The 8,868-nt window shown below is 42.4% G+C and overlaps 1 pseudogene; it reads right to left on the bottom strand.

Moving 5' to 3' along the window:
- Positions 1–223: 223 nt before the first annotated feature.
- LOC147430972 (uncharacterized) lies at positions 224–865 on the bottom strand (annotated as a pseudogene).
- Positions 866–8,868: the final 8,003 nt, after the last annotated feature.

The raw sequence follows: 8,868 nt of genomic DNA, 5'->3' as shown, positions 1-8,868 counted from the left end.
TGGTTTGAGACTTTGGTTATTATTATGGTTTTGGAATCTGCTTAAGGTTATGGTTATGGTTTTGGAATCATGTTATGGTCATATTTATGAAATTTCTCTTTGTATGTGATTTTGAAATCGTATTATGTTTATGAAATTGGAATCATGTTATGTTATGTTATGTTGGGACATCCATGGATGTGCAGGTGGAGGTGTAATGAGGACTTCGTTAGCCACAGGGTCATCAACAATGACATATACATAGCGCTATGGAGGGAGTGCATTTGATTCTGATGCATAATATTTCTCGCAAGTATAATTAGTGACTGCAATATGTGGAAGCGAAAGGGCTACCTTCCCCTCTGTCATGGCGATGATAGCTTGTTTCCACGTGTGTAAGACCTGCTTGGCTAGGGCCACCACATGGCGCGAGTCAGAGTATTTTCACAGGCCATTGACGACCTTATCGATTTTTGTGGACTGCAAGAGGGTGAGCAGCTCCTAGCATTTCCAGCGATGCTACGATGGAGGGGAAAGTTGAGCAACAACCACAACATCCATGTCTTGGAGGGCCTCCAAAACAGGTTGAGGGTGTGCCTTGACATGCAACATGGACTTCTTGAGGATCAACATAGTGCGCTCTAGTCTTACCATCTCTAGTATATTGGATTCCTCAAGTGCTGACGACATAATCTCCAAAGACCAGAATGTCACGGCAACGTCGTTGCACTAATTTTCTTGTTGACGAGTTGTCTTTGCATCTCCAACTACTTAAGAAAACCCATTTCTTCACGTTTAATATATAGCCTCTTGGAAAATCACATGGTCTAAGTGCCGCGCACCTAAAAGCAAAAAACACACGACAATCTTCTCCTGGTTGGAACATTCCACCAGCGATTAAAAACAAACTAGGGTCAATCTAAAGATTAACACAACAGAACTGGTCATTTTTGGTCGTGAGATCAAAATAGAACTGGTCATTTTTGGCCGAGAAAATAAACAATGGCCTTAAGAGCACCTCAATTTTCATTTAATCATAGGAATTATCTACAAACATTAAATTTCTTCCATATAAAATTTAATAAAATGATGCCTATAAAACGAATTATCTACAAGCCTTAATGAGATGCCTATACAATAGAACCTTTGATGTGGCTTCTGTCTGTGCCTCAAATGTCTTCTCAAATTCTAAGCCATTGGAGGGCTCTTCATAAGCCCTTCACATTTCAAGGCTCTATACATCATGGCGGGCCCTTGAATTTTTTGAGGAGAACACCAGACACCATATTGGGAAATTTGGGAATTTCCCAATTCCCACTTTCAAACCAAGCTTAAGATTTAACCACATGGCCAAGTCTTAGCCAAAGTTTTGAGAACATGGCTCAGAAGACTTTTTCAAGTACTACTTGTGGAAACATTTGTTCTTAAGCTTGAGATTTGTCCATATGGCCAAATCTTCAAGACATTGGTGATTCCCAAATTGGCTCTAAAGTCTCAAACTCTATAATATGGTGATACCATAAACTATGACCAATGCTAGAGATTACTTGCATTGGTGGGCGCTAAGCAACCACTGCTTCACCCAAGACATAATGCATGTATAACATCTTGGCAAACCACAATGGACAATCCATATGATGCATAGGATGACCCATAACATCAAGATATATGTTCTCTCCATTCTCTCGTATGTCTGCATTAATGCATTGTGATAGCTTGAGTCGGCCTTTCTTGATGTTGTCATCTGCAACGCCTGGCCATATGGATTTGACCATTTCTCGATCAATCCTAGTGTTCACCTCTTTCCATTGTGTACCCACTGGGTTGGCCCACTGGGAGCAACGAGTTGCAATTCGAGCGGTGTCGTTCACTCCACCGCCTTGACACATGGATCTGAGACGCTCAAAAGTGCGCTTAGCCCTTTGATTATCATTATCCATATCCTGATTAAACACTATACTTTAGTTACTGCATACAAACTTAATGATAATCAATTGCTACAAGAGTAACCACCATTTTACGACAATCAATTGCTATAATTTTAACCACCATTTTACGACAATCAATTGATATTAGAATAACCACCATCTTACGACAATCAATTGATATAAGAGTAACCACCATTTTTTAAATCAATGAATAAAAATCAGTGATTCCACGTGGCTTATTGCTTGAAACTTAAGAGAAAAATTGTCTATTGAGATATAACAAAGTTTTTTTATTACTCATACATCATCCATGGCGCATAAAACCCAATTTTTAAAAGTGCTTTTATAAGTCAAAAGTCTCAGAAAACCCTGCTTCATAAAGTACATCATATATCCATCAAAAAAAGGCTACACTCATTTCAGAGGGAGGGCATAAGCATCGTTCTGGCTGGGATTCAAATCTTTCTAATTCTTCATCCAAAAGTGCCAAGGTCTTTCTGTCTGTGGATTTCTTCCTCACCCAACCTTCCACAAAAATCCTAGATATGGCTTGTACCTCCACTGAAACCTTATGTTTGAACCAATCTGTGTTGTAGTAGTCAAAGAACCCTCCACAAAACATACAAAATTGCCATGATGGCGGGAAAAAGAGCAGTGCAATCGGGTGGCCTCTGTACTCGTGCACACTCCACAAACCACGCCTCACGCAAACAAGCAAAGAACAAAACAAAGGGGGCACCACCCTAAATTAAGAGTTTTAGGGACCTCACACATAGTGCACATAGGCAAGTGAGACTTCTGGCATTATGATGGCATCAAAACATATGGCAAAACACATAGAAACGAAGCTTAGGGACCTTATGTAGCATATATATACACAAGACATCAGCTTAACAATACAACGGCATCTGATCATACATAACAAGGATATAGAGAAGCAAGCCAAGGATGGCATAATCCCTTGTCAAAAACAATCAACCCAGCAAATAGGTATGATCCTACTAGCAACACATCAATACCTTAGAGAATGATGGCGAGGATGGTGGCCATGGAGCATGAGAGAAGACTCCTTATTTAGGTTTTAGGACTAGTAATGTAGCATACTAGAGGGAGAGAGAGAGAGGGAGAGAGAGTAGAGCTCCATCCATAGCTCCTCTTTGTGAGCAATGTCGTCATAGCTTCGTTGCTTGGTGAAGTGGGTGAAGTGTTGGTTTTGAGTGAGAGAAGGCCTCCTTATATAGGTTTCTGAGAGGGTTTAGGATTAGGGATAAACATGCTTAAATCCGCTGATTGGGGTTACATTTTGCTTAGGGTGGTCAACAGATTGAGGTCACCTGATATGTCACCATCAAGATATTCTCTAGAGTGATGTGAGAGGGGAGGGTAAATGCTGATTTTTCTGATTGTGACACATGGGGATAAGGCCTTGACCAACATTTAAGAGCAGGTAGGTGGCTGTTGAAACTAGAGGTTCTCCTGAATATCAAATTCGCAAAAAATCCTCAACCATGGCTTCTTTTGACATGTGTTCTTTGAAAAAATCAGCATGTCTCTTTTCAACGCAAAAGTCTTTATCCCTATTGACTCACCTTTACCATAAGATTTTCTCCTTTTCTCCTCCTGTAACTGCATTGTTGATGCCCAATCACTACTTCTAGTAACAGTGAACAGTTACCTACCAAATACTTATGGTGCAGTAAAAAATATTTACCATGGGTAAAAAAAGTTACTGTAGGTAAAAAGTGATTTGTATTTACCATGTAGGTGAAAAATATTTACTGTAGGTAAAAAATATTTACTGTCGGTAAAAAAGTAAAAACGGAGTATGTTGTGCTGTGAGTCCACACGAACATCCTCGTGTAAATTTCACTAGAAATTCACACCTAGAATGGGCTATTCTGTAAGATATAGGTTGTAGGCATGCATAAGAGCTCGTTCCCACATATCTTCTGTCCATGGCACTTTTTACTCTTTGGTGCTTGTGAAGTAGATTTTTCTTCTCTTTCGAGATCCCTTGGACTAGAGTATCCTCATCTCCCCAACAACTGACTGTGCCTTTATTGCATCTTCAGAAGGGGTCCTAAAAACCATGCATCATATAGCCCTCCCCCTTAAGCTAGAGGTATTTGATGCCTCTAGCTGTAGGTTGTGCTACAATAGGGTTCTCTTGAATACTTACCCACCTGGTACCAATTGAATTTGCGATGTTACTGCTTTCTTGGCTGATGCACCCTGTTTAGTCCTTTCTGATGAATAATTGTATTTATCCATGACTAACAACTGGTCTCCTAGACCCTTGAAAGCCATACCCCATCCATTGTCAATATCCGCTTTCACTGGTAACATTCTCTTTTTTTCTTTTTTTCCTTTTTTTTCTTTTTTTGTTGGCCCAACCCCTCGTCGAGCATTCATGCTCAACCATAGTATTATTTAGGTAAAAGATGACTGTATAGAGAGAATTATATAACATAGAGCTATAGACTGTATAAGAAAAATGATAGTATAGTGGCTATATAGATAGGATAGAGATAGAGAAAAAAGCATCTGCTACTGCATCACCCTCCAGGGTCAAATGGAAAGCTCAAAGCTCCCCCACGCATGGTGTAGAATCCACCTGGATCAAAAGTAAAGCATTGCTCATTGCCATCAACCTGTAAAACATGTATATCCAAGCCTTCCTTTGCACTTGTAGGCCAATAGACAGGCCACCCTTCCAGCTCTTTATAGCACGGAGCTTCGTCACCCTGCATCCATAATCCTTCGTCACCCTGCCATCACTTGAGAAACCTGAATCATAAGCAGCTATCCTACCATCTGCTACAGAACCCTCCATGGTATAGTCCACTTCAAAAAAACCTCGCCATTGACACAAAAATATATGTAAAGAAACCTCCAATAACACATGTATCCATAGCATCACATAACATAGCAAGACCCTGCCATTTGCCTCCACTTGCTGCATAGCCAAGCAAACCTGATCACTTTTCAAACCTGTATCCAAACCCTCTGTAAACGTCTCCACAACCATCTCTTTATACTCAGAAACATGACCTACTAGAGCTTCAACCTGTGCAAATACCTCATCACCAACAAGGTTGACGGCACCTTCCTTTAATTGGATATGGTGTTGGGTTACCGTCACTCCTTTCATGTGCTCGTAAATCAGTTATAAAGAGGCCAGCATGCTTCTTTAGTACCTGCAAATAGGGTTCTCTCTCTTCTTCTAGTAGGTCCTTAGCTAGCATCTCCTCTAAGCCTGTGGCTTCTTCCTTGTTTAGAGAGTCTTGACCACCTTCTCCTTCTGGGTTTCGCAGTATTATACCCATGACTTCCAAAGAGCTAGCATCCTCCTCAGATGACTCATCCTCAGATGAAGAGCAGCTGCTTGTGCTCCATTCATCCATAGAAGTCTCCATCTCTAGGTCTTGTTGTCTACCCTGCTTCATGTCATACACAATTTTTTGTTGCTTGCCACCTACCTTATGATTTGGTCGCAACTCAAGGGAACCTGTCTCCCAATCTTGCCTAGCTTTCATAGCCATAAGCCAAGGTCTTCCAAGGATTAGCGGATAGCCCTCCCCCTTAGTTGGGATCACATAAGCATCAATTGAGATTGCCACACCAAAAGCTGAATCCTTCACTCCATTAACCTTTCCCACACAAGCCACCCTTACATTATTTTCCATCTTAGCTTGTAAGGAAGTTTGCTCATTTACTTCCAAACCCAACCTGTGCATTAATTTCTCTGTCATAACACAAATCTCGGCTCCACCATCTACGTACACATTGGAGACTCGCTGACTCTTAATCTCTGCATCAGTGACTGGCACGATATCCTTCATGCCTCTTGCACTAATAAACCCAACTGACTTTTCCTTAGCCCTCTTGGTGCTGACCATCTTAGACCAGGTTCTACGCATCTTTGGGGAAAGGTGGAGGAGTTGCTGCCATGAAATCTTTGGTCCTTGCTTACTCACATCTGCTACCAGGTCGTAAGGTATGGATCCTACCCCAAGTGGAAAGTCTTCTACTCCTATGTGCCTCCTTGACCTACTCTTCCTTTTCTTGTCTCCTATCACTTGGGAGGAACCCTCATTCCCTTTACCCGGCTCTGAAGCTTCCATTTCATCAGTTCTTTGTCTCCTAACTCTCTTTATTGGCATGGCAACAGCTTCCTCCATTCTTTCTTTCCCTTTATCCTTACCATTGTCAAGACTTATGACAGAGACAGCCCTGTCCTCCCCTCCCGATGGTAGTGGAGGGATATCTGCTAGTGCTTGTGGTGGTGGTGGAGGGGGTCTCAATATTTGGATTGTTGGAGCCACGTGTGCATTTTGTCCATTTAGTGGCCTAGCTCGAGGAGGAGTGACTTGCTGGCGAGGAGGCCGTCTTTGATTACCATTTCCTTGATAACGTCGTGGATGGGGGCAATAATACATGCCGTGACCTACCTCTCCACAGTTGTAGCAAATGTACTCACGTGCTTGCCTTTGTCCTTCTTGTCTATTTCGTTCATTTCCTGGCTGGGGAGCCCTTACACCTTGAACCAGATTGATGGACAGGCTCTCTAGTTGATTGGTGATTTATTGAAGTAATTCTTGTTGAGAGGACTCTTGGTCTGTTGCTCCTGTCCCTGCTACTACCCTTGCTGTAGGTTGAGCTAGCGGTGGAGGCTCCATTCCCCCTTGTAGTTGAGCTTGGAATTTTAACTTCCTATCCTTCTCCCTTTCATAAGTCATAGCTTTATCAAAGGTATCTGGGAATTTACCTTTTACCTTGTCTTGAAGGATGGGGTAAAGCCCTGCCAGGAAACAGTCCTTCTTTAGGTATTCTAGCGCCCTTTCTCCTTCACCTAGTGATGCACACCATTTCTCCCACAGGTTGGAAAACTTTCCTTCATAGCTTCTATAGTCATTGGTGGATGTTTGGCGTAGCCCTAAGAGTTGTCTCCATATCTCCTCTGGAGGCTCATGGCGGCGAAATTCTTCGATGAAGGCCATCTTTAAGGACTCTCAGTCTCTTCTTTCTTCAGGTGCCAAATTTTGATACCATAATTTTGCACCTTCCCTCAAGACCAAAGGAAAGGCCCTTAACTTAGTAGCTTCGTCATCCCTTCCCGATACCAGAAAGGCCATTTCCAAATTATCCAAAAAGTCTGGAGCAACCTCCCCAGGCTTACCATAAAAATTAGGGAAGGCCATAAGTGAGAGAGTAAACATTTACACAAACAGCTCCAATTTATTTTAAAATAGAGTATGGTAATTACAATTTGGAGCTTTAGCACAACTTAGCTCAAAATAGGATGAAGATCGACACATCAAAGGAATGGTAATAGTCTAGTAAGGGTAGAATGACAGGATGAGGAGAGCGCAAGATTTCCCCAAGTCTCTCGGCTCCAAACAACAGGGCTATTCTTTGCTAATAAAAGATTTTTCTATCAATACAAATATTCACACGGATATGACGCACAAAATGGAAAGGAAACATGCGGGGATCATCATTCTCATTATTGGCATCCATACTTACACACAAGAGCCTAGCTTAGTTGCACCACCTTGGGACCAATGAGCCTGATCAGCCACAGAAGGTCAGCACCTCGGATCACTTCGACTCTTCCTGATGCATCTGTGAAGACGTAAGGCGTGATGGAAACACTTTGTACAATGCTGAGCCTTTTAGCAAGCAACAATTGGATGCTATTACCATAATCAGCATGACGAATGAAAGTGACACCATTAATGTGCAGCACATCATCAACTAAGATAGTTTCCTTAGATTGAGATAACTTCTTGAAAATTAGCAGCAAAGGTAGGGCAGGGAGGATTTTCACCCGGTCTCCAAAGCACTTTGGACAATATCCAAAGTGATCTTCATGTGGACAGAAGGTTGGCTTGGGATTGGTGGTGTCTGGATTCACAAAGTGCACTGGGAGCACTCGCAGACGGGCGGCAATCTTGTAGGCAATCCTTCGCCTCTTTGCTTCAGGAGGATTTAGGGGTGAGAGTCGTGGTTGCAAGTTGGAGGTTGAAGTTGGTTGCTCACTAGCCTTTTTCTTGCCTGTAGTGGTCATGTAATCCCTTATTAATGAGATTAAGCCAAATGTTACCTTACGCTTGAGCATGCGCTGCGGCCTTGGGCCACTTAGGTGTAGAGGTGATCTTCCTCCTCTTAGTCGGCTCCTCAGGAAAGAGAGGTCTGGTGATGCTTTCTCTTCCCTTAATGTGTGTCACAGTACCTTCGTGTATGTTGATGTAGAATATTTCAAGCTCGTGTGCGTTGGAGGTTCTTGGAGCACTCATAGGTTGAGAGGAGAGGTATATCAAGCTCTTCTTCTCACTCTCCTTCGTTGGCGACGATCACGAACAAGGCATGTAGAAGAACTTACTTCTTGAATTTCAATGACACTGCAACCTGGTAACAAGACCTTGATGAAAGCTTTTAAGGCCTCTAAAGCCTCCTCCTCTTCTGTTCTCCCCACGCCATTCGTCCATGTTGTAGATTGCAAATCTTCATTGCTTGTGGAGTGAAGGTCTGTGTAGCCCTCCTCAGTGGGGGCACCAAAATGATGGCGAGAAAAAGAGCAGTGCAATCGGGTGGCCTCTGTACTCGTGCACACTCCACAAACCACGCCTCATGCAAACAAGCAAAGAACAAAACAAAGGGGGCACCACCCTAAATTAAGAGGTTTAGGGACCTCACACATAGTGCACATAGGCAAGTGAGACTTCTGGCATTATGGCATCAAAACATATGGCAAAACACATAGAAACGAAGCTTAGGGACCTTATGTAGCATATATATACACAAGACATCAGCTTAACAATACAACGGCATCTGATCATACATAACAAGGATATAGAGAAGCAAGCCAAGGATGGCATAATCCCTTGTCAAAAACAATCAACCCAGCAAATAGGTATGATCCTACTAGCAACACATCAATACCTTAGAGAATGATGGC

The sequence above is a fragment of the Adiantum capillus-veneris genome, chromosome 21 (genome assembly GCF_014529385.1).
Source record: "Adiantum capillus-veneris isolate H3 chromosome 21, ASM1452938v2, whole genome shotgun sequence".
Lineage (NCBI taxonomy): Eukaryota > Viridiplantae > Streptophyta > Polypodiopsida > Polypodiales > Pteridaceae > Adiantum > Adiantum capillus-veneris.
The sequence above is the reverse complement of the archived record's forward strand: the minus strand, read 5'-3'. Positions and strand labels throughout refer to the sequence as shown.